This window comes from Astyanax mexicanus, chromosome 20 (assembly GCF_023375975.1).
Source record: "Astyanax mexicanus isolate ESR-SI-001 chromosome 20, AstMex3_surface, whole genome shotgun sequence".
Lineage (NCBI taxonomy): Eukaryota > Metazoa > Chordata > Actinopteri > Characiformes > Acestrorhamphidae > Astyanax > Astyanax mexicanus.
In genome coordinates, this window is record NC_064427.1 from 3,224,864 (window position 1) to 3,251,861 (window position 26,998).

The 26,998-nt window shown below is 38.6% G+C and overlaps 2 long non-coding RNA genes across 3 annotated transcripts; one reads left to right on the plus strand and one right to left on the minus strand.

The window, feature by feature from the left end:
• Nucleotides 1–6,833: 6,833 nt before the first annotated feature.
• On the minus strand, nucleotides 6,834–17,163 carry LOC103032756 (uncharacterized). The gene is made up of 4 exons (XR_002651406.2): nucleotides 16,816–17,163; nucleotides 13,088–13,165; nucleotides 11,447–11,495; nucleotides 6,834–10,201 (listed from the first exon to the last, which is right to left on the minus strand). It is a non-coding gene; the product is annotated as an uncharacterized LOC103032756 (long non-coding RNA).
• On the plus strand, nucleotides 14,767–26,472 carry LOC103032978 (uncharacterized). Of its 2 annotated transcripts, none has more exons than XR_454845.4 (3): nucleotides 14,767–14,939; nucleotides 17,716–17,800; nucleotides 26,388–26,472. It is a non-coding gene; the product is annotated as an uncharacterized LOC103032978 (long non-coding RNA). The 2 variants fall into 2 exon arrangements; XR_002651407.2 differs by lacking the exon at nucleotides 26,388–26,472 and adding an exon at nucleotides 18,612–22,997 and having other exon boundaries at nucleotides 14,768–14,939.
• Nucleotides 26,473–26,998: the final 526 nt, after the last annotated feature.

Sequence of the window (26,998 nt, forward strand, 5' to 3'; positions counted from 1 at the left end):
CAGCGATTCCCCGCTGGTCCACCTCCTCTGGCCGTCCCTGACCGTGCTGCACTGCCTACATCTGCAGCAAAGCTACATAAGCATCCAGAGTTCTGTGTGTCGTGGCAGCCTGCCAGGGGGAAAAGTATGCCAGATGAACTCGCTCACCTCCAAAGATTTGGAAGGGGTGGAGGAATGGAGGCAGTGGAAGGAATAGAAGGGAGGGGGAGGGCAGTGGGGCTGGGAAGCTTTGCTTTGTGCATTGAGCAGGACTTTTTCCTCCCCACATGGAGAGCTTGTGATGTTGCATGACTGATCAAAAGCTAAATCTTGCCTTCCCCCAGCGGCCCAGGCCCTGCATATTAATCCAGCCTTCGAAGAACGCCGGTTCTACCCGGAGACAGCAGAGGCCAGCGTATGAATGAATAACTTAATGTAGACAAAATCTTTACAGATTGATTTGAAACAATATTTATAGTAAAAGTCTTTGATTTGAAGACAAAAATCATTGGCGTAGACCCCGTCATTAGCCTATGGCCTATAGGCCTTGTAGGCGGGGTGGATCCAAACTACCTGGCAACTGGGCGGGACCAACCAGGTGGTCCCGTCACTGAGAAACCCTCCAGTTTCCTGCAGCCAGGGAGCTGTCAGCTAGTGGTTCATTTCACGTATATATGGTTTTAACTTGGTAAAGAGCTAGCACTACACTAAGCAGCTAACGCTAATACTGCTCCAGTCTTGGTGCTGAAGAAACATCACTGAAAACTCACTCTTATAACGCGAGACCACTTAAAATGATGACTTTCTTTGATTTTACCAAATTGTGAAAACCTCTGGAATATAATCAAGAGGAAGATGGATGATCACAAACCATCAAACCACCAAACTGAACTGCTTGATTTTTTGCACCAGGAGTAAAGCAGCATAAAGTTATCCAAAAGCAGTGTGTAAGACTGGTAAAGGAGAACATGATGCCAAGATGCATGATTAAACTGTGATTAAAAACCAGGGTTATTCCACCCAAAAATTGATTTCTGAACTCTTAAAACTTTATGAATATGAACGTTTTTTTGCATTATTTCAAGTCTGAAATTTATTTTTTGTCATTTTAACCATTTTTCATTTTCTGTAAATAAATGCTCTAAATTACAATATTTTTATTTGGAATTTGGGAGAAGTGTTGTCTTATTTTTTCTAGAGCTGTAGATTGGAGGACAGTGATTGAACAGTGTTTAAAAACTCTAGCAGCACTACTGCATCTGATCTACTTACACCATGTTGTTATCATGTGGGGTTTTGTATGTAGAAAAACAGACACATGACCACAGTCAAATACAGTCATACAGTCTGTAATTAAAGGACTATAAAGTGTCCTATATGCTCAATGGAGCTAAAAAAAATAGTATAGTGAGTGTAGCAACAAGAATGCTTTAATGAATTGGCCAGTGTAAGTATAACACTGGAACAGACGTAAACCTTCCTCGAAGCTCTAACAGTTTACAGATGTTACAGATGTTTTCAGAGTGACAGAGTCCAAGTTTAATCCCGTTCTCCAGTGCGGTCTTTCTGTCAATAAATACATTCGGGAATGCAAACAATTTTATCAGCGTCTGCTGACCTGGAAACATCCTGCGGGCTCTGGAGGACAACAACCTTCAGCGCAGGCCTCGGGTAAACAGGATACCGGCTCTTCCTGCGAGGAGACCTATTATCAAATTAGCGAGCAGAAATCCCATATCTCATATTGTCTTAAAGAGCTTTGTGTGGGTTCTGGCCGTCGGTCTACAGCAGGGTTCAACCGGGTTCTTCAGGGTCAGACACACCAACAAAACCTGCTGATTAACTTTAACTTTAACACTCTGCTCAGCTTGTTTTTCCTTGCCTTTAGGTACATTTGGTACCTGGACTCTAAAAATCCAAAATAAGAAAGTGAGTACACTCTCACACGTCTGCAAACATTTGATTCTATCTTTATATCTTTTAATGCAAGGACAATAACATACTAAAGATACTTGCATATACACCTGATCCTGATATTTTGTGTGATTTTCTTTTATAAATCATTGGTTGTTCAGATCGGCAATTTCATTTTAATATATCATACAGCAGACGAACACATTGAGCAGTTTACATTATTTACAGAAAGTGTGCAATAATCCTTTAATCTAAATTAGGCAGATGCATATTTTGGGCACCCTTGTTTTATTGATCTGAATACCTTTAGCACTAATTATTGGAACACAAAATTTGTCTGGTAATCTCATTGACCCTTGACCTACATTCACACAGGTGAATCCAATTGGGATTAAGGATTAAAGTGGCCAATCGAAAGTTTTTCTGACCTTGGACTTGATAATATAACATAGTGGATCATCACCAGCAGATGACATGTCTCTCCAAATAAACCATCACTGATTGGTGGAAACTTCACACTAGACCTCGAGCAGTTTGGACTGTGTGTCTCTCCACTCTTCCTCCAGACTCTGATCCCTTGATTTACTTTAAATGAAATGTAAAATTTACTGATGATCAGTGATGGTTTGATAAAGAGAGACATGTCTGTCATCTGCTGGTGTTGATCCACTGTGTTTTATTATCAAGTCTAAAGTCAGTGCAGTTTTGTTTTCCCACTAAATCTTACAGCAATTCATGCTTCTTCCTTCTGTTAAAAACTTTTATGGAGATGCAGATTTCATTTTCCAGCAGGACTTGGCGCACTGCCCACACTGCCAAAAGTACCAATTGGTCTTATACTGTATAATATTCAAATTTTCTGAGACACTGATTTTTGGGTTTTTATTGGCTTTAAGCCATAATCATCAACAATAAGAGAAATAAACTCTTAAAATAGATCAGTCTGTGTGTAATACAACTATATAATATATGAGTTTTACATTTTCAACTGAATTGCTGAAATAAAGCAACTTTTCAGTGATATTCAGTAATATAATTTTTGAGATGCCCTAGTTTGCACTTGGTTATCCCCCATTCTCAACTAGATTCATTCATAATACAGACAGATATTATATAATATATAAATAATTGGTTAATAAGGCTTGTAATGTTAAGGAAGCATCATTATGTTGAGGCATAACTCAAAAACAGAAGAGGGCCAGCCTGCTGGAACATGCTACAGGGATCTCTGCTTTAGTCCTTCTGATTCACAATGCTCAACAAGATGCATTAAACTTGGCTTTATCTTTGAGTAAATCGCCAAAAACTCAAAAAAAGAAAAAGAGAGTGAAAGTATGTTTTGAGCCTCAGCTGTGGAGTCCTTCCTTCGTCAGGTTTATAACCGCTCTATTATTAAAGGACACGCATCTGATTAAGAGGAGTCTGGACTCGTTTAAAGCAGGATTTACAGCTATTGGGGCAGTACAGCAGAGTGCCAGCCTACAGAGCTGACTAAAGCCTTTAGTTATGAACTGGAAAGCTGCAGTAAGTCATGTGTTTTGAATCGCTGCTCCATTTTCTCCATTTTAGTTTTTTTGGTTTTCATGTATGAATATTGCTCTGCCATTCACTCCAGTGTTTCCACAGCCCTGCTCGGAAACATGGCTGGCTTCCTCGGCTGTCATCGCACTTAGTATCCTGTTAATCAAGGCCTTTACTGCTGCAACTAAAAGTGGCTGATTTTATTTAGCCTTGTGCCCCACAGAGGTCCATTAACGGAGAAACTGAGACCCTGTTAATTCCTTCTCAACCTGGTTAAAAGCGTTATGTGAGCGTCTAACACACATGGCTTGTAATGCACTGGTGATGAAAGGCCTTTTTGTGGAGGTTGGAGACATATCTAAGGCTACGTTCATGTTAATTACAAGCCACATCGCTCAAATTCGATTTTTTGCTTTACATTTTACAAATGTGAGTGATCTGTATTTGTGTGTAATGTGAACGAATCTGTCCCTGAAACGCTGTCTCACATGCGCACATTGATACCTGTATAAACATTGTCTCCTTCTTCACCAACAACAAAAACCTTCATATTAGAGAGAGGAGAGACTCGTAGCTTTATAAAGGGTTATAAATGGATGAGTTAGCAGCTCATATGTGGAGCATCTTTTGCTGGAGTGGAGAAACAGTAAACAGCTGGTCTGAAGTTCATGCTCAGGTCGAGGGGTTAAAAAAAGGACAGGCGGTTTGCTTTTGCTGTTTTTTTTGCAGCTCTAGCTGCACGGCTGCACCAGGAGACGTGTGGGTACGAGAGAGAAGCACGAAGAGCAAGTGTAAAAGCAAAAAGATGCATGAATTCCACATATATTTGACCATTCACATTCATATCGCATGTCTATGGATTGGATATGTATCTGATTTAGGACCACATATGGAAGTGACTTAAATCTGATTTTTCACACAGTCATTAAAAAAAATCAAATCTGAGCCACTTTGAGCAAATAAATCAGATTTACGTCACTTCAGCCTGGTAATGTGAATGTAGCCTAAGTGTCACTGCTGGACTGGAGTTCACCAATCAGAAAGAGCTGATAGTTGGTTCAGATCAAGGTGCCGATCCTATTCACTTTAGCAGGCTGAAGTGACTCAAATCCGATTTTTTGCTTAATGTGGCTCAGATCTGATTTTTTCCTGGCTGTGTGAATGTGCCAAATCCATTTTTCTTTTCAAATCAGATTTAAGGCACTTTCATATGTGGTCCTAAATGAGATACCTATATGATCCATTCACATGCGTCATGAATGTGAACGATCAAATTATATGCGGAATTTATGCGTCTTTTTGCTTTTTATGCATTAGCATTAGTGCTACGTGCTTCTCTCTCGTACCCAAAAATCTATCTCTTGGTGCAGCTGTGCAGCTATAGCTGCAAAAAAAACAGCAAAAGCAAACCACCTGTCTTTTTTTCACCTCCTGGACCTGAGCATGAACTTCAGAGCAGCTGTTTACTGTTTCTCCACTCCAGCAAAAGATGCTCCATATATGAGCTGCTAACGCTGCATCCATTTCCCTTTATAGAGCTACGAGTCTCTCGTCTCCCTAATATAAGGTTTTGTTTTTGTTGTTGGTAAAGAAGAAGACGTTTATACAGGTATCAATATGCGCAGCATGTGAGACGGCGTTTCAGGGACAGATTCGTTCACATTACACACAGATACAGATCACTTACATTTGTGAATGTGAACCATCAAGATAGACAAATCTGATCTGAGCAAAAAATTTGATTTGAGCAATTAGCTTGTAATGCGAACGTAGCCAAACATTCATTCTTACACCCACAATATCCAGTTAGGGAATTGAACCGAAGATCCCAGTGGTAGGAGGAAAACTTCTAGGAAACTAACCACTAAGCCACCGTGCTACCCACCTGTGTTGGCTTCACTTTTCAGAAACATTGTGCTGTCCTTTTCTTTTCAGTAATTGATGTAGAATGTATAAAACAAGTTTAAACAGACATGTTTATGGATTCTGGCACTTTCCAATCTGTCAAAACATTTAGAGTAACAACTGTGGAAAAACTGAAATCCTGCGTAAACAACCAGGTTATGAGTTCCAAGCCCGAGCAGTTTGAGGTCTAAAAAGCATTGCTCAACTAGAATTTCCCTCGCTGCCGTTTCCACGTGATTCCAGCTGTGAAAGCTTTCTTTCCCAGTCTAAATTCACCACAAAGCGCTTAGTCTAATAAAGCTGATTCATAATTACAGTCTTCATTTTCCACTCTACACCACGGGGCCTAAAGTTTACCATATGACCAAGCAAAAGTTGGATATCATACAAGATGATTTAGGGTCAGAATGGAATGGCCATTTGGTAATAATTTTCCTCTTACATCTGAAACAAAAACAATACACAGTCATGTGAGAACATTACGACATCGTCCTTGTTTCTACACTCTACAGCTCTACTGATCATATAGGACACTTTGTAGTTCTAAAAAAATTACAGACTTTTTAATTATTCATCTCCTTTCACCCTGTTCTTCAATACTCAAAAATAACCACAGGAATTATTCCAATACAGGCCAAAGATATTTAGATCTAATATAAGAAGTTTATGATAAAAAAGGTAAAAATGTAAAAATATAGTATATCTCATTGGTATCAGTAGATACTCAAGGTTGCAGTTTTGGTATTAGTATTACACATGAAAACATGATATCATGCCATCCCTAATTTTTATTATTTTTAATAATTAGAGAATTTTTTTTGTGTCAAAGAAACCAAAACAAGGAAAAAATAATAATTATAGCAAACCCACTGGAGAGTTGATGTTGGCAGTTTTTTTATGCTCTCCCCTCTTAAATAAAGCTAACTTAGAATGAATAAGAAATTTAATGTAATATTTTCAATTTTTTCACATGTACCTCCTGTACCTGCCTTTTCCTTTCATTTTAATACATTTTAAAAACACTAACATTTTTGCAAAGTAACAGGAAGTGTTTTTCATACAACTTTAAAAAAATATATCTCTTGTGGTAATAAGAAACTAGTATCTTCATTTTTGCAGATTTTTAGTTTACTATATAATTTGAACAAATTGTCCCTTACACTGTGCCAAAATTTCTTGATGAAAGGAGCAATAGAAATACTTAAACTCTTCCTACATTGACTTCCATGGAAAGCTTAGAATGTTTTTTTCTCTTTCCTGTAAAGTTGCTGTTTTGGAGATACTTGTTTTTCATTGGACAGCGATGATATATTTTCTGGAACAGTGGTAAACTCAACTCTTAAGAGTTCAACCCTGTCAGTTCTAGTGTGTATTGAGGAGTTATTACACAAGCTTATGGCTGTCATTAAGGTATTATATGTATTTTTAGAATTCCTAATGCATTATAAATACAAGATTTATAGGAATTATGACTATAACTTTTTGTGAATAGCAAATAACTGAAACGAGACGCCTTTGACAGCTTGCATATTTATTTAACTACTGGTTAAATTGCCAAAAAATACTTGTACAATACATAGTGCATCATTATCAATCACAAGCTTACTCTTTTATTTTAAAACACACCAATAGTTATTACATAGTATCTCAACATACTACATCATCAGACCCCGCCTAAGCTACTCGCTATTTACAACACAGCTGGCATATCTAGTCTATGTGAGGAAACGCAAATAGAATTAGTATCAAGATGGAGGGAAAAAAAACGAAAAGCGGAAAGCATGCTGTTGATAGGCCATCAGCACTAGGGAAGATCTAGAGCAAGCTGGGAAGGACTCCACTATAGTGGAAAATAAATGGAAGACAGAAACTAATGTGGGCTTTCAAGTTGGTCATTGAATAAGGATTGTTCAAAAGTATATATATATATATATATATATAATGTTAAACTGGAAGCAAAGACAAAACTGCAAAATACTGCATGACAGTACGTGGCTACTGAACTTAACTACTAAAAATAAGAGATATAAAGCTTTTTATTTTATTTTTATAACTCACTCACTCACTCTTCTGTTGGAAAATGTCAACAAGATCATCATTCATAAGTGCTACATTGTTATTACTTCTTTAAGCTTGGAGAAATAAAAGAGCATGATGGGATTGTGGGTACTGAGTGGCAGGGTCTCGGGCCCGAGGCCATGTAGGACCCCAAGAAGCTTTGAGTAACTGCCAGCTGGTGAAGAGTAGTAATGCAGCAGATTGGTAACCCTGAACCAACCTATCCATGGGGGTCATTCCACCAAAACAAACAGGGCTCTCAGTTAGATGCACGGCTCCACTGCCCAATCAGTGCAGAGCGCTCTTTTTTAATGCATTGCCTTGCTGTTTATACTCAACATGTGTTCGTACGTTTCTGTTGCTGTTAAAACCTAGTCTGTGGTGCAGCCTGTGCGAGCGCCCTACGCTGCTGTGCACGTTTATACTTTTGCATTCGCATGTTTCATCGCGCAACTTGTAGACATTACATTACATTTCCAGAGAGGTGTGCATCAGAATATGTCAGCAGAAAATGGCCTTTAGGCTGTGTCCCAATTGCATACTAGACACTAACGTTTGTCAGGATAGTACACAAAATATTAACATACTAGCCTGTTCTGTACTAACAAGAAGTTCTCCAGCTGTATTTAACGTTTTTTGAGTATACTAAACTTCTAGAGTTTTTTATCTATGCTGCATACTTCACTGGTTCGGATACCAGTTAGTTGTAGCAATAAGTATGCAACTGGGAAGCACCCATAGCGTCTGTAAGTGCCAACGGTATTGCCCTGACTGCTTCAATGCTAGCTATACAAGATAATTATTTGCATTTTCACGCAAATAAACTACTTTTAAGGCCTTACACGCCACGGTTTTGGACGACCAAGTCATACAACTAACTGACGCCTCTTGCGTGGCAGAATAACCCTCAGGTAGAAGCAACAGACATTGCTGTTTCCCTGGGTAAACAAGCGTTATTCACTAAAAGCAAGAAAAAAAAAAATACAAGATGCCTCAAAGAGGAATCAAATCACTCTCCCACACTCACAACCAGCTCCTTCCATCAGAACTAGGCAAAGAAAATCAAACCAGCAACATCTACGCATGCTGCCAGATCTTTTCTGATTTCACCTCGTCATTTCCTGTGTACTAGATTGTACTAGAAGTAATTAATTGCTAATCAACTGTGCAAAATACATTCCTAGAGGCGGAGGATCCTTGACTCCACTACATCAAGGAGGAAGAAGAGCTCACAGATGGTTGGCTGTTCAGCTATTGCCAAAAATGACTAACTACCCCATCGCACAGTCAAAACTCGTCCTTAAAGGGAAAATTGTGTCATCGTTGTTTGATTGCAGTTTTGTGATTGCTCCCGCTGTCTTTACTTTTCTCTGATTTTTTTTTTACTTTTTTTTTTTTTGCATGAGATTTTCTCCTCAAAAGAAAACACCCTCGTGCTCTTTAGCTAAATGTCCGTCGTTTTAATCCAATGAGAAAGCCGCACAGAAACAACAAGGAGGGGGAAAAAATATAGTCCATCCAGACCAAGCTACGATATAACCACACGACGAAGAACCAACACCTCTCACATCTCTGAACGTGAAAATATGAAATAAAAACCCATCTTAGCTACCTTACCAGGGAGCAGATTAAAGTCCAAAATAGCACCATTCATCAGTGTCTCAAATCCGTGGCAGCATCTCAATCACTTACCACAAGGAAACGATGCATTTTCTACAGCTACTTCTATATCACAACGCACATGATTACACTTTAATATACTGGCAAAGCAAAAGTAACAAAAAGAAGCTAAAACTTTAAAACAAAGCCAGGTTTTAAAAAACAAAAACAACGGAAAACAAAAAAACTCTATGTACTACTTACTACGAAGCGTCTAGTAACTGCATGGAAATCGGGGACTCTTAGCCTCAGTAAATACTGCAGAGTGTGAGAGTATAGCATTGATTGTTTCAGCAGTTTAGTTTGTAGAGACAGATCAGTTGCTGTAGTGTGGAAAGGCATGGATAGAACAGAAAATGAAGGTGGAGGATCAGAGGGACTGACTACTGTAATATGATGAAATCCAGGTGCTGTAGGGATGTGCACTGAGAATGGAGAGAAGGTGTGTGAATCTGTGAGAGTAGTATTTTCCTTGTGAACATATTTTACCACTATATATATTTATAGAATTTGCCCGTAATGTTTAGGACAGACTGAGAAACTGGTGGGGGGCAGGTAAGAAGAAGAAGAAGTCAAACGTCTTTGGTGGGTCCACAGAGATAAAACAACATAAGAACTAAAAACAAAACGCAACGGTACAAACGCTGAAAAAAGGATCCATCCTACTTCGTGGGGAAGTGGACAAGTGGATGACATGCTGCTGCTGCAAGTATTCTCAGTTTTCTCGGCCCCGAGTGACGGGGCCACCTGTGGAAGTTGTAAAAAACGCAGACGTGTGGGTCTTCACAGCTCCAATCTGTCAGGTCTGTCGCAAGGTGCTTTGTGTCATTTGGCATTACTCCGGCTCCTCCAAAAGAACATGAACTTATCATCAAGGCTTAGAGTCCCAAGCATTTCTAACATATTAAATCACACAGACTGGGGAAAAACTCGTCCCCAAGAGTCATAATTCATCTTTACCACATACCATAAAAAAGAGGATATACACGATTTTAGGAAACAAACAAACAAACAAAAAAAAATTACACAGGGAGATCCCACCCCCCGCCCCCTCCTACAGGGTTAATGGAGAGACCATCGCTATCCCACATCAGGCGGAAGGAATGTTGATTTCTCTCCGCAGCTCCCCCTCACCCTGGTCAGCACAGGGTGCCAGCTGCCAACCCTAAGAGAAAGAGAGACAGAGAAGACAGTGTAATGCTTACTTTATAGTTTATTATGTAATAGCATGAAGTGCATTAAGATATAACACAGTGGATCAACACCAGCAGATGACATGTCTCTCCAAACCATCACTGATCATCATCAGTAAATTTTACATTTCATTTAAAGTAAATAAAGGGATCAGAGTCTGGAGGAAGAGTGGAGAGACACACAGACCCCACTGCTTGAGGTCTAGTGTGAAGTTTCCACCAATCAGTGATGGTTTGGAGAGTCATGTCCATCATCTGCTGGTGTTGATCCACTGTGTTTTTTTATCAAGTCTAAAGTCAGTGCAGTTTTGTTTTCCTACAAAATCTTACAGCACTTCATGTTTCCCGGAGATGTGGATTTCATTTTTCAGCAGGAATTAGCACACTGCCCACACTGCCAAAAGTACCAATTGCTCTTATATAATATTCAAATTTTCTATATTTGAGACACTGATTTTTGGGGTTTTATTGGTTGTAAGCCATAATTAATCAACAATTAAAGAAATAAACACTTAAAATAGATCACTCTGTGTGTAATACACCTATATAATATATGAGTTTACATTTTGAACTGAATTACTACATGGAACAATTACTACAAGGAATGACCAGTCCTTTATTTTTGGCATGTACTAGTGCATCTAAAAAATTGGAATATCACTTTTCAAACATTTATATAGATATCCCTGTCTATGTATTTGATTCTATTACTATTTTATTGTATTTGTATTATTTTTTTCACAGAACCAGACAGTTATTAAAGAATTTCTATTCTAGCTGTACTATATAGCAACAGTTGACAAACTGGATTGTCTACAATGAATTTTTTTGACCTAGCAACTCATTATATGCACTAGGTGCATGCACAGGTTGTATCTGGGTTGTTTGCTGCCTTGAGCAGTAGAGTAGTTTATTCCCACCGCTGTACAAAAAACAAACAATCCGTGCATTTGCCATGATAGTGTGAAAGCAGCTTTCACAGCAGGAAACCAAGATCCAAGCAATATACATCGCGTATAGGAATACCGACACGATCGATAGTGGCAACCTTAGAAGGAATGAGTCAATGGGTGCATACTCCAGCTCTGATGATGATAATCGATGACGGCAGCTCTATAAAGAACGGGTCAATGGCACTTACAGAGCATACTCCAGCCTAATGCCCATTTCAGCTGTGTTTCATGCACTTTGTTGTAGCAGACAATGCTGGAACTCACCTCAGGGGATCCTCCATGGCTCCTGCTAGTTTGATTCAGAAGCCGGAACCTTGAAGAGAAGTGAATGAGCACTGAGTAAGAAAAGCTGGAATGCAGTGTTAACAATTACAACGGCAAATCGATTGCTTTCAACTACATGCAGCTTTTAGGTTATGCTGCATTATTTTCTGATTCTTTATGTATAAAATAAATACAGGAAAAGGACAAATGCCATTCGCACTAAGGAACAGCTAGGGGAGATCTATTGCTCAGGCTAATACATTTTTTGGGTAAATATAGTGCTGTGTTTTGCGATATGCAACACAACACAGGGGTTATATGCAACATATTGCTATATATTGCAATACTGCAAGCAAAGTGATACATTGCAATTGTTTAAATCAAATTTTAGAAGGACTGTCATATTATAAAAATACACTATTATTTTTTAAATCTAAATAAAAGAAAAGTGGGACCTAATTTCAGACTGCCCTCTAGTGTGTATAGTTTAAACCACACAAACTGAACCACTGTCTGACACCTATCATTACATATATAAACTAACAATTTAAAATCAATAAATTCCAGATTGCCAGAAGTCAAATGATCCAACATAATCATCATAATATTAGTAATGCACTCTACGTACACAAGACTAAAGTAAAATAAATGATAATGGTAAAATATGATAAATTATAAGATATAATATAATATAATGCACCACTAATTAAAAGATCATGTAAAATAAGCTGTTATAAATTTCCTATTATATGAAGCAGAAAAAGTTTTTAAAAATGACATTGCACTTTTTGCAATGTGACTACTGTGCATGTGCACATTGCAACACTGAAGCCGATGAAACAACATTGTGCCTAATATTTTCACACAGTATTGCAATACTACAATATCAATACTTTCTTACACACCTAGGTAGAAAATATGGTGGACCTCTTTTATCCACAGCATTTGCATGGCAGTTCCATTCTGTTCTTGCAGCAATTACTTTTTTTTCCATGTTCTATTTTCCTGACTCTCCGCGACATAACGGTACTGAGTGTCCTCGGATGAATGGGTACCGACTCAGAGAAAGCATTGGTTTCTGAGGCGAGCACACACACGGGCACAATAGTGGGGCACCTGCTCAAATCCCTTCTATTCCACTTCCCCGACTGCAGCTTGGAGCGCCTCCAACTCCAGTCAAACGAGGTCACATTTTTCCCCCGCCTCAACCCGCCGCTGTGAGCGCACACGAACCCGGTGAACCCAGCCCTGCTGCAGCGCAGACGGATTCTGGAAAACACGCCCCTACTGACACAGCTCCAGCTGAGCGAGGAGGCAGTGCCCGGTGGTAGCTCTGACAGACACAAAGACCGACTCTACCTGGTACAGCTGCAAGACCTGGACTGGAGGAGGGAGGATGCCCTGACAAATCAATGGAGAGGGGGGGAGGCTATATGTACACTATAAAATAAAATATAGTATTGAATAAAATAAAAAGAAATGAAAAGCTATTTCATTAAAAACTAAGCAAATAATGATTTGCCTGTGCTTATAATCTCTATACACACACACAAACAGACACTATGCTAATGCAAATATCATTATCAATAATTAAATAAAAATAAAAAAATAAAAAGGGAGGAGATCATAATGCAAGCTTACCATGATCCATGATGATTGTCTGCACAAACAACAGCTCTTGCACTGCAGTGGATTAGGGAAGAGGACACTGCTGCCAGACTGCCAGACACAAGAAGAAAAGAGAGGGGGGGAGAAAACAGGGAGAGCTCATGAAATGGCAGGGCTAGGATTGCTGGGATTGCACTGAAGGAGTGAAAGAGACTAGACTATGCAGAGGTTTCAGGCAGGCATGCCCTTGGTGTGTGCATTGAGCATTTTAAGGTGGGGTGGGTGAGGTGGAGGGGGCACTGCAACAGCTATCCTATCCACACTAAAAAAAATGAGAGGAGGAGGAGGAGGAGGGTGTTAGGGAGACATAGCCGGTTTTGTAGACCGGATGCATGACTTCATCTATCCCTCTAGCTGCCTAAATTTAGGACGGTGCAGGCAATCCATGCAACCAACAGACAGCAGCTGCTGCTGGAGCCAAGACTAGACTAGAGAGCCCCCTTGTGTGGAGTGAGGTGGGAGGAAAGCCGGTAAAAGGAACAACCAGCAAAATTACAGTATTAAGATAAAAATCTTAAGATTATTAATATTAACCAATTAAACAGCTGCATCTTCATCTTCATTCATGTTAACTAGCTCAGTTAAATATAAACTAAACTGAAAGGATAAAGATAGCTGCGAGTGGCTCGTCTGCTTCAGTCATTGCTATTCTGACCGGTGTATGTGTTGTGTTGAAATGCGCTACCCATTGATATGTGCAGCTTACCGGCACCGCGCATGCGCTGATTTTTTTACATTTTCATGTGTTTTCCATTACAATTCATTGATATGATTATTTATGCAATTAATGATAAATAATGCGCTGATATATAACGAGAGGGCTTTTTGTTACTATATTTTTGCAATCAATATTTAGAAACATGTATGTATAATAAAAAGAAAAAAAATAATATATAAATTAATTAATTTGACGTAGCTAATAGTAATAAACACACCTGAACTGACACGAGTTTCTAATACAGAGATAATCATATAGATCATATAGCTTCAATACAATCAACACAGATTTACAAACAGTCAATTACAATGGTAATTAATGTCTAATTAACCTTAGCGAATTGTTTATGTACTTGTGAACTGTTTATGTATGCATTGATGTTGACTGATTTTTTTTTTCAATTAATCAATTCATTAATTCATTAATGCTCTGGCAATATTCTACTATGCTCATGCCAATAAAGCTTCTTTTTTAAATAAAAATAACATAAAGCTAGTGGGCACTTAGGCTGTGAAAATTACTGGGAGCATTCTCTGAACATTGAATAAACGTTAACATGTTGGTACAATTACGTTTAAATAACATTTTAAAGGGCATAAAAACAACCTTTATTTATTAGCTAGCATTGCTGTATCTAGCTTAGATACACTAGAATAGCACGATTTGGCAAGAAGCACAAATCGACAGAGCACGCTTTCTTTTTATCTAGCTATTTAAGCTGAAGAAATGTCGGTCAGTACCGCTGGGTCAAATAAGGCGAACGTGGGCTGCGAGACAGCGGGGGATGTGGACGATTTTTCCGGTGTTCCGTCGAGTTATGCTTCCCATCGATACGAGCCTCTTTACAGAACTGCGCATGCGCAAACCAACATTTTGTAATGTTTTCATGTTTTTCCTTAAGTTTTTATTGGGCGCAATAAAAAACTTGCTTAAATGTTCAAAAACTGTAAGTAGCAGTTAAAAAAGGCAATGGCAAGTTAAAATAATAATAATAAACTGTACAAAATACGGATTCTAATCACGTGAATGACCTTAAGTTTTTTGCCTTTAACGTTACCTGATACAACGATTTAGCCTACCCACACCTATCCTACATTGGCTTCTGCTGTGAGTATTTTCTAATATAGTGTTTTTTTGTATTATTAACATTAAAAAATTGTAATACTGCTAGGGTAGCACGGTTTGACTTAGTAGCACAACTCGACAAAACACCGGCTTGAAGGATCACCAGCTATCACGGCTATATGGGCGTCTTTGAATGCGGATAACCCGAGATAACGCTTTCAGAAAAATGAAGAAATCATTGTTAACCCTACAACTTAATGCTTTTACATACAGTTTCATCCACATTATAACCAGGAATAAATCTAAATCCACATTCAGACTGTGGCTGGGGAAGGTTCTAAGGTTTTGTTGCAGTGTATCTGCTGTTATATGTTTCAGTTAGGTTAGCTTGCCTGCTAGCCAATTTAGCTATTGCTAGTTAGCTTAGATGGCTAACTGCTGGTGCTGCTTTTCTTTGTTCGTGAAGCTTGTGAATGTTCTTCCACAGCCTAAAGTCGTTTCTCTGTGCTAAAACAGACACGGTCACGACTCGGAACACAATGTGCCCGGGGGTTTGGAGTAGTGAGGAGGCTTGTTATAGAATCATTTACGTTTAAAATCGAGAATATTCAGAAAGATTAAACGTTAGCGTGAAGCTAACCTAACTAGCTTAGCAGACTGGGGCTGAGTGAGTTAACGCTATTTAGCTAGTTCGGTTCAAAAAAGGATAAAATTACTGCAATATTTGATTCTGAATACGGTTTAATGCTAATGTGGACATATATTTCCTCATGTCCTCATGTAGCTAGCTAACGTTAATTAGTTTTAGGGAGATAACTAACAGTAAGTTTGGGTTAGCTAGATAGTTTACTAGCTAGCTACAGAACTCAAGTTCAAGTTTGCTACCCGTCTCGTTTCCCAGCTATACAAATATGTGCCAGACACAGCAGTATCAGCCTGGCTTCCCTCATAGCAGAATACACGTTAGCGCATTTTATGTTTAGTTGCATTGACATTGAAAAAATAACATTGTATACCTAGCTTACACAGTTAACCTACACATATAACGTTAGTTAACTAAGTTACATACTTAGTGTGCAAACAACACATACAGTTAAAACCGTAACGTTGAATCAACGTAACCTAACTAAAATCGACCTGTGCACCAAAAGCTAAATCATCCATTTCGACGTCGAACATCAGCGTTGTTTCAATGCATAAGTTAGAAATATAGCTAGTTAACTAGTAACTACATAGCTACGAAATAAACGTTGATTCAACGTCATTTTGCTAGGTTATCCAGCAAGTAGGTTCAAATGTGGATAAAGCTGGTTAAACAAGCATGTGTTCGTTTTTTAAAACGTGTTTAACGTGAGTTATCCACATTTTTAGACAAGCCAGAAAAATCCTTGTAACTCCAGTGCTCCCCTCTGACTTGCGTTAGTTGGCTAGCGTTGAGTTGGCTCGCTGAACCGAACACAAGTAACAGCAGCTGCTGCCCCAGTCTTCCTTTGTGCCTTTGGGAATACTGGTGAGTTGGTTAACCACTATCTAGTTAGCAAACCTAGTTATCTCAATAGTGGGAAAAAACGAAGAAATGTGTGGTTAATAAACAAACGTTAACCCCTTCTTAAATGTGTTAATTTAGATAATCCTTATTCCAAAACGTTCCTAAAACTAGCGCACCGCGACTCTCTTACACCAGTGCTGCCCGCAGACTGGCAGCTCCAACTCGGCAGCCGCCTCGTCGTCGTTCGCCTTATTTGACCCAGTGTCTCCGTTAGCTAATGTCATACTGACCGACAATTATGCAGGCGGCACAGGCGAAACCACAGATTTGAGAGAATATAGAGAAGTTTACTAAAAAATATATAACGCTTAATAAATCCACTCGTCCGGTCGTGCAGTTATTTTTTTTCACGCGCGGTCGTGAACTTACAGAAGCCTCTCGTTGTCCTCTTTCACCCGAAGTTTCAGACTGCAGACCCGCACAGCCAGCGACCCAGCAGGCGGCTCTGAAATTGCTGCTGCCGCCGCCGCTGTGAGTAACGTCAGCTAGCGAGCTGAGCCCCAGCAGCCGCCGTGGCAGGAGACCGCTCCCCGCGGAAAGCTGCACGGAGAGCCGGCCAGCGAGCCGCTGCCAAAGCGCCCACTTGGCGACTAACTTGCATTCAACAATGAGCTAATTTTGACTAGTACAGGTGGCACGGGGCCAAGCCCCCCATTTCAGTTGCTGCACACTGCAGCCTGGACTAGACTGCTTAGTCGACAGTTGGCGGTGGGCAGGCTCGCCCCATAGTCCGCCTGCTCCCCCGCCGTCTGGAAGAGAGGGGCGCAACTCGAAGCACCAATCAGAGAACTCGGTTGGGAGCGGAGCGCAATATGATTGGACCCTTCTTTTTACCTTTTCAAGCCAATCACGACACGCGTTTACTCGTGCTCTTGTTTCCTATTGGATTGGCTTTAAAAAAGAAAGAAAGAAAAAAAGAAACGAAGCATTGCTGCTGCTGCTTTCATGTATGCATTTTTACCGCTACACATTTTCTTGATGTTTTGCAAATTATCGTGCAAAAATTAAAACATATCCCTTTAAAGCATGCATATATGCACACATAAACATATGTGCAGTCATATCTGCACATGAACATAACTACGGTAGCTATTTATGTATTTATTTCTAAAAAAAATTCACTTCACATCATGCGTTCTTTAGTCTTTCTGTTCATGAATGTTTGAATGTCTACCCAGTGACGTCACAAGTCTATATATATGTCCAGTAAAAGAACTAGGTTATTCCTGCAAATGCACCCACTGACGTCCATTAATCTGCATTTCTCAGTTGTGGTACACGGTGAACCCGCAAACACCTCCACCTGGTGTTCGAAGCAGGAATTACAGTCTGCCCAGATCCAGGGTCATTTAAGGTAAAGCACATCACAACCAAGTGTCTTTATACAGATCTGAAAAAAAAAACTTAAAATTATGAGTTTCTTTGATTTTACCAAATTAAAAACCTGAACTTTTAAAACGTTATAATTATGAGCTTGTTTTTTTGTTGTTGCATTATTTGAGGTCTGAAAGCACTGTATCTTTTTGATATTTCAGACATTTCTGATTTTCTGCAAATAAATGCTCTAAATTACAATATTTTTATTTGAAATTTGGGAGGAATGTTGTCTGTAGTTTATAGAATAAAACAACAATGTTCATTTTACTCAAACATAAACCTATAAATAACAAAATCAGAGAAATTAATTCAGAAACTGAAATGGTCTCTTAATTCGAGGTATCGTACAATATATGAACATGACCTCACACATTTTTCTAATCTCAGTATTGCACATAGTGTTTACTGGGCAAGCAGGTCTCTCATTAACCATTAAACAGTAAATTAGCAAGTAACATTTTGACTTTGTTCCAGATGCTAAATACAATCAAACCCTCACAGCAGCAATGATCCAAAATAATAAACATAATAAACCAACATAATAAACTAGATTCACTTTTTTTGTGATATTTCCTTTGATTTCTGAAGAAACAATAAATAAGCATGTGTGCCAATATATTCTGTCCATATAATGGATATTTTATTAAAAAGGATTTTATGCATTTAAATATTCTGAAGTTTGAAATCAAAGAAGTAAGTCCATAAACAAAGTCCACATCTATTTATTTTTCTAGTTGCTATAATGCTATAATACCTTTAACCCATCCCCATAATCGTGTGATCCACAGATTGACTCCTAGATCTGTCAGGTACTGGATCTCAGGGGTGAGCATTTTTCGGCAGAGCTCGCTGTACTCCTGGTCAATGTTGGTCCTCAGATTGTATCCTAAAATAGAGTTTTCTCCCAGCGGCTGCCAGGGCTTCATGCTTTCGTCCCTTATGTCTCCCTCCTCCACTGCCTTCCCGCCGTCGATGCAGATGGCCGACATCTCCATGTTCCTCCTGCGCAGTTCCCTCACGTCCCTCTCCATCCGCTTCCTGCCGTAGGCGTCCACCCTGGCCCATAAGGTTGCGTTAAAGTGCCGGTACAGCCTCCAGTCTGCACCGTTCCAGGCTCGGCCCTTGGCTTTGAGTTCAGGTGTGAGCAGGGACACACTCGCACCTCTGCGGGCGTTGAGTTTAAAATAGAGCAAGTCGTCCATCTGCCAGCAGAGAGCGTCCTTGAGCAGAATGAGAGATTCCTCAAAGTGTTCAGCAATCAGAACCAACTGGAAGCGCTCAGAAATGGCCTGGATGGCCTGGTCCACGGCTACGTCCTCTGGCTCCAAGGTGTTGTCGTGCCCAAGATCAAAAAGCTGCAAGTTCTTGAGGTAAAAGGAATTAATCCCATCTGGACTGAAGTACCTCTCAGGCTCTTTAATAAAGGCACTCAGTTTGTCCTCCCCTCGGATCCTCCAGGTCAGGGGCATCACCCGGTTGTAGTAGTGAAAGGATGACTCGAACACTAGTGCTGGGTCTCTGAGGATGGTGAAGAAGAAGGCATCGTCTGGAAGAAGAGCCTCTACTTCAGGCGCATTGAAGCGCATGTGGTTGCACAAGATATTGAAGCACTCCCCAGGCCTGTAGTCCTTCACCAGAGTGTGGTCGAAAGGAGCCGGGTACAAGAAGTCGTTGCGACTGTCGGGAAGAGCAAACCTCAGCTGGTTCTTCTGCCCAAAGCGTAGGAGGATGTTGAGGATGGTGCTGCTTGCCGCCTTGTGGGTCTTCAGGAACATCAAGTTGACCTTCGGCGTGCAGCGCTCCATCTTGCTGATGCCCAGAGGTACATGGAACAGCTTCTGTTCTTGTGTCTTTTGAGCTGGAGGATGTCTACATGAAGCGGCCACTGGTAATCTGAAATCAGAAAGATCTATTACTTGGGTTAGCACAATATATAATTGTAATTATCATAGCTGATACTGATACAGCAACTTTGAGTGTCTGCAGATATTGATACAATACTGGTTGTGAAAGTTAGCAGTCACCATCCCTTTTGTTTCTTCACTCATATTCATTGTTTCAGCTCCACTGATCATACAGGACATTTTGTAGTTCTTTAATGAATTACAGAATGTAGTTCTGTATCTGTTCCCCTGCATACTTTATTATTATCCTCCTTTTAACTTGTTCTTCAATACTCAGGACCACAAAAGAGAGACGATCACAAAGATACAGTTATTATTATTTGGGTGGTGGGTCATTATTGTCAGCACTGAACTAATTAGCACTGATTAGCATGGTGGTGGTGTATGAGGTGTTAGTGTGTGTTGTGCTGGATCAGAAACAGCAGTGCTGCTGGAGTTTTTAAACACCTCATTGTCACTGCTGGACTGAGAATATTCCACCAAAACAAACTGCAGCACCACCACCCAAATAATAACAGCTGTTCTGTGGTGGTCTCTTTCTCCTGTGGGGTCCTGAGTATTGAATAATAGTGTGAAAGAATAATAATAATAAAGTATGCAGAGAAAAATAAGTAATTATCTGTTATGTTGAGAGCCTGGGTGATGTACTGTACCTCTGTGTGTCAGCCTGCAATCCAGGTGTAGAAAAGCAATAAAGCACCATGGTGACGCAGATGAAGAGGAAACCCAGAACCAGTTTCTGCACACCTGACCTGGAGGTGTGATGAGACATGTTTCCACCGTCTCTCCAAAGTGATTCCTGAAAACCTATTGACACATAAACAAACAGAACATACTTTCAGGAACTTTGCTGTACTTTCAGTGACTCAGCAAATGGAACAATAAAAAAATAACAATAGTCAAATAATCAGCAATCAAAATAAACCTATTTTAAATACATTTTAAATAAATCTATTTTTTTGTGCTAACATGTGCATTTCACCTGGTAATTTTAAAGTGTTTTTAATCTTTAAATGTATTTTAACATAAATTAAACACATCGCCAATTTTGTCTGGAACCTCTTCAATTTAACCTCTTTAATTAATTTTATAGAAAGAGCAGTGGTGTATTAGCTTTATATACATTAATTTATAGAATACTTTTATATAGTGTATTTTAGTAATTAAATCTATATTCTACATTTTAACTTATTTACTAATCGATTTACTTTTTTATATACTATCTTAGTTGTTCTGTATTCCTTCAGTGTGATCAGCAGTCATCAAAGCATTTCACTGCTAATTGGACCGTGTTTGACTACGAATGTGATCAATAAACATTGAACTGTATACCTTATAGTATTAGTGTGTAGCGTGCAATTGGGATGCAGCCGTAAAAGAAAGCCTTTACTGTACACAGTCGAGACAGATACTGCAATAAAAGCAAGATAAAGTTGTTTGTAACACCCTTGATTTCAGAAGAACACAATAAATTAGCAGGTGTCCCAACACTGTTGTCCACAATGTTTGCCTGTAAATGTACCTTCATTGCTGTGTTTACTCTGGTAAACTCTGGTAAGGTCCCCGTGCACCTTCAGACAGGTGTAGATACTGCCATTCATCAAGCCTGCTGTTGTTTTAAGGCTAGGCCAGTTTTAGCTTGGTTAAAAAGCATGACAGGAATGTATCTGTGTGAGGTTTGAGAAAAATTCACACGTACCAAGAAAATGATTGGCACTAGTGTATTGAAGACAGTACAACAAAATACTGTTGTTTATGTATTTATTCTACTTTATTGCACAAAGTGTTACAAACTGGATCGAAGTGGATTTTTTTACTCGCAAAACTAAACAGTGCTTCGGATCATTAACACCAAATCATCAGCACACAGCCTGCCTTGTTTGAATAGAGGGCTCATTCCTAGACAGCATAATGTATGAGAGTGACGAGTGACGAGAATTTGACGAGTTATTTATTCGATTTTTTACGCTACATGCCCAAATATGTGTGGAAAACCCTCCTAATGAATGTATTTAGCTACTTCAGGTTCCACCCACTGTCAATATAATCCTAAAGTAATATTACAGTATTTCAGGGTATTTTTGCAATACTAATATTCTTAGCAATATAACTAAAAATTGATATTTTAAAACTGAATTCCAATAATAATAAATATAAAACAAATATTAATAATAGTGTTGTATTTAGTAGGTATATAAGAGATATTTAAGAGTTTATAATCATCAGAGTTTTATACGTTCAGTAGAAAAAAGAAAATCTATAAACCTAATTTACAGTGACTTACAGAGAGTCTGATTTTGTGTGTAATAATGATAGTATAACAGAAAGAAAATCTACCACAAAACTGTTTGGCATATTTAGTGCACATAAACTGCAAACAAAGAATTAAAAGTAAATACACTAAATAGCTCAATAAATTTAAACTGACATTTTAAAACGTTTTTGGCAATTTTGTTGTATATAATCTAATATGGTACACCCCAAGTCCCCAGTATTGAGCTGTGGAGAAATGGAACTGTGTTCTCCGGAATGATGGAGCTCTATCCAATACCCAATAAGTTGGGGTCGCTAACTTTAAAGGATAAAAGGTGGTTTATATTGTGTTCAATTCACTATAAATCACCAATACATAATTGTGCTAAACAATAAGCTAAATCGTTAGCATTAGCTATTACAATGTAATAATCTAATGCTTTTAAATAATGCAGATTTAACTGGAACACAATTAACTCAGACAGACGTCTGAAGTAAACAGAACATAGAATTAACTTCTTAGTTCATCAGTTTGCTAGTAAATTATTTACTACTACTGTATTTTATGTATTTAAGTCTGGAAACAGTACGGGCTGTAATAAGAGATGCTTACACAAAGATTGATGCTAAACCTGTAGACTAAGTTCCTGAAATATGCAGGAACTGAGCTAGATAATTATCTTGATATGATCTGAGCTTATATACAGTAACTCTATTATACAGTTCCAGTCAAACGTTTAGACACCTCTTTTCATTTAGTGTTTTTCTTCATTTGTTTATTTTCTACATTGTAGATTAATATCAAATACCTGAAGACAATTAAGAGATATATATGGAATTACATAGTAACCAGTAAAAAAAGTGTTAATCCTCCACATTAATCCCCTAAACTAAACCTAATCATCTAGGATGGTAGTTCTGGGATGAGATGGAGCTTCACAGCGTGAAGGAAAAGCAGCAATTATTGTTCAGCACCTCCAGGAACTCCTTCTTTCAAGATGCTGAGAAAACTATTCCCTCCCTCATAAAAAAACAAGAATGTGTCAAAGAGCCAAAGAATGTGTTCTTGTATAGTTTTAATATAGTAAATTTACAATGTAAAAGAAAAATCATAAAAATAAAGAAACACGTTGAATGAGAGGATGTGTGTCCCAGCCTTTGACTGGTACTGTATATTATGTATCAAAGGCACACAGTATTTAAAAGCAGCTACAAAGATTACATGAAATGGATGAGTGTAAAGATGGGCTAAAGGGGAAGGGCCTCGTGTTTACACAGCAAACACACTGAGTAATGTCTGATTAGAACAAAGAGCGTAGAGAGAGAAAGGTTACAGAAAATATTCCGACCCCTTATCATGTTGCACTATACACTTTACTGTTATTTGGTTTTAATTTGGATAAAAGAGATCAGAAACTTAATAGAAAAACTGAAATGTCTTATTTAATGAACACGTCTTTAAGATTTTTAACAGTATTATAAGTTGAGAGGGGACAGAATATTCTAATATAATTTACCTGGTTACCTAAGCAACCGCTATGCTGCTAATGGTGCTGATACAAGAGCTACTGCACACATGGAGATATCCGAACGGCAAGCTTATTCGTCATCTGCTCATTTTTGTTTTGTTTTGAGTTAAAACTGAAGACGATTGGCAACCTAAAAGAGAGATGATAACCCTAGGACTTTTAAATATCTTCCCATGGCTATGCTTTCTGCTGCTGTGCTTCTGATTGATATGGCACGTATGTCCCATGTCAAAATGTCCACAGACTGAATGTGTCTGTTCTTTCAGTTTTGACTGGTGTCTTGGTTAACCAGATCAGGAATGAAGCAGGACCACTACAGGCCTGTAGTGAATCTCTCACTGTTCTGTTTCTCAGCAGGATTTATTTTCATTGTTGCGCAAACATTGTGGGCCCTATCTTACACCCTGCAAAAGGCGTGTCGTGATGCTTATTCCTATCTTACATCTTGTTTTCACACTTTCTGTCTGCCTCATTTAAATAGCAATAGTGCTTGTGAATATATCTAAGCCGATGGATGTTGCAATCTCAAAATAAGGTGTGTTCAGGTACATTTTTTGCGTATTGCTATCTTAGCCATGGAAAACACAGGTGCACCACTGACTGAAAACAACCTTGACAGACGTCAACAGTCAGACGTTCATTGCTATCTTGGCAGTGACGTGTACACCCATGCCACACCCCACACCCAACACACATGGACATGTGCATGCCTGTTGGCATCTATGCAGACTTTTGCATCAACGATATACAATACAAAATGAATTAACATTATTGTACATCAACACAAAATATGGGTAATTGTTCTATTACTTTAATGAGTTTTCTCTAGGTAGCTGCGTTGAGTGACTGTGCAAGAAAGAGACCATGAGGCCTAACCTGTTCCATCAAGTTAAGCGAGTCAGAATAGAGGACTAGAAAGCAGCCCTGGAGCAAGACGTTTGAAGGGCAAGTCGAGGATAATGATCTGCTGAAAACAGGAAGCTTTTACAAAAAAAACATCATAAGCATTCTAGAAAAAACGCAAAGAAGCCAGAACCTACAGGAAGTGAAATAAAAGCATTTCCAAGTCAGCATCTCTTACTTCACCCTACTGTACTGTTATTTCTGTAAATGCTGCTAAATATTAATGTAACTTTACTTTTGGGGTGCCCAAATTTATACACCTGCCTAATTTAGTTTAAAGAATTATTACACACTTTCTGTAAATCCTACAAACTTAATTTCACTTCTCAAATACCACTGTGTTCATCTGCTATATTATATATTTAACTGAAATTACTGATCAGAACAATCAATGATTTATAAAGGACAATCATGAATATTATCAGGGCTGCACAAACCTTTTTTTTTTTTTAGACTTTTAACTTTTCCATAATGTTTGTATTCATCTAGCTGGGAGCATTATGTGAAAAACATTGTAAAAACATTTTGATGGATGCAAACCATTATTATGTCACATGTTTTCAAAACATTTATTATAGGCTAACTCTCCTGGAATTGACTCCTGTCACTGTCTGTCTGCCTGCAACTCTCTCAAAAAAGACTCCATTTCCCAAGATACACCTGCAATCAACCCTCCAGACACGCCAGATCACGTGATGTATCGGCGTTCCGGCTCACCGTGCTACTGAGATTACTCACACATGGATTAATTTAGTATAAATAGCTTTTACTCAATCCTCGCTCCGTATTGAATTCATTTTCATAGCTCTTCTACCTTGTGTTTCGTTAGCTGTTTTGACCCTTTGTTACCGACTCTGTTTTTGTATTTTATCCATTCTCTTGCCTTCCTCTTTTTGCCCTGTTCACTCTTGTGTGTTGTGTGTTTACGCTGCCATTTGGTTATTGACCCTGCCTGTCCCTGACTATTCTTCTAAACCTCTTTATTTAATAAATTGTGTGTTTGCTATCCGCACTTGTCTGTCCTGTGTTTGGCACTCGTGACACTGAAACCTTTTAAAAAAGTTTCTAAACATTCTTTTAACATTCTCTTTTAGCAGGGAACAGAAATAAATGATCAGAAATATATACTGTATGAGTGTGTTGGCTAGCTGAACTATACAGCTCACAGACGCAGCCTTGTGCTGATCGGCATCATTCTATGGAGTGATGAGGGGAAAGAGCTTCATCTACTGTACCCACCCAGAGAGAGCAAGGGCCAATTGTGCTCTCTCAGGGCTCCAGTAGCCGATGGAAAGCTGCATAAACAGGATTCGAACCAACAGGATTCTCCTGACGCAGCCAGTTTCAATCGTGCACCAGCAACTACTACCTATTTTTTATACATTAGCCTGTTGTTGTAAGGCGCTTAATATTTATATATTGCGCATTGTTTGCGATACATCGATATGTGACTTTAAATATCAAGATATTTATTGAAAAATACAAAGATTTTTACTGAAATTCTCTAAGACTCGACCCCCTAACCAACCTGCGATGAAGAATATTGGTTTTTAAATTCTGTGAAACTGCCATTAATAAATCCATAATTCCATAATTTGATTATGGAGTATTTTCAGTATTATGATTAGGGATCATAATACTGAAATTGATTATTGATATTGATTATTGATAATGGATCCTTTTCAGTAGATTTCGTAGAGAATTGTTGTGTGGTATATTGAGTATTACAGAACGCATGTAGTAATCAAGCTTAAAGACGGTCCAACCAAATAGTATGTGACCCTTTTATGTAACTGCAAATGATTAAGTTTATAATATTTATTTATAGCTTTTAGAATAAGTTTAGTGTACACATTAATATTTTATTGAATTGAATAGTAATTGAATAGTACACATTTTTGGATGAATATTATTTGAATTTATTCTAATATTTGTGTTGTCCTGAGTAAATAATTTTTAATTCTTATTTTTGCAGGTGCCTGATACCTTTGCACAGTACTGAACATCCCATGGCTGTGAGAATAACTAAAATGTCTCCTTACCTGGAAGCAGCTCTGCGCTGAAGAAAGCTCTCATAGGTTGATAATCTTCAGTGTTTCAGTGTTCTCGTGTTAAACCTGTGGTGCTTTTGGTAATAACTCTGATCACTGTGCACCTGCATTGCGAGGGAACCACCTCCAGCCCGGTTCACACTTCAGTGTACCACCCACAAGCTAAAAACCAGTTCTACTGCATCTGACTCTCACTCTCTCTCTCTCTCTCTCTCTCTCTCTCTCTCTCTCATTAGCTCTCTCGCCCTCTCACTCACTGAGAAAGGACATGTATTTACAGTATCAGTCAAAAGTTTGGACACCTTAAATTCAGTGATTTTCACCATTTTGAAATGTTCTGTATTGTAAATTAATACTAAAGTCATCCAAACTAAGGAGAAAACGTGGAATAATTTAGTAAACAAAAAAAACTGTTAAACAAAGCAGATGTTTTTGAGTAATGTTTTATTCCAGATTATGAGAAGCAAGAACTACTCCATTATGTAAAGAAAAAGAAAGTACTTTAAGAAATGAAGGTCAGGCTATCTGAAAGATT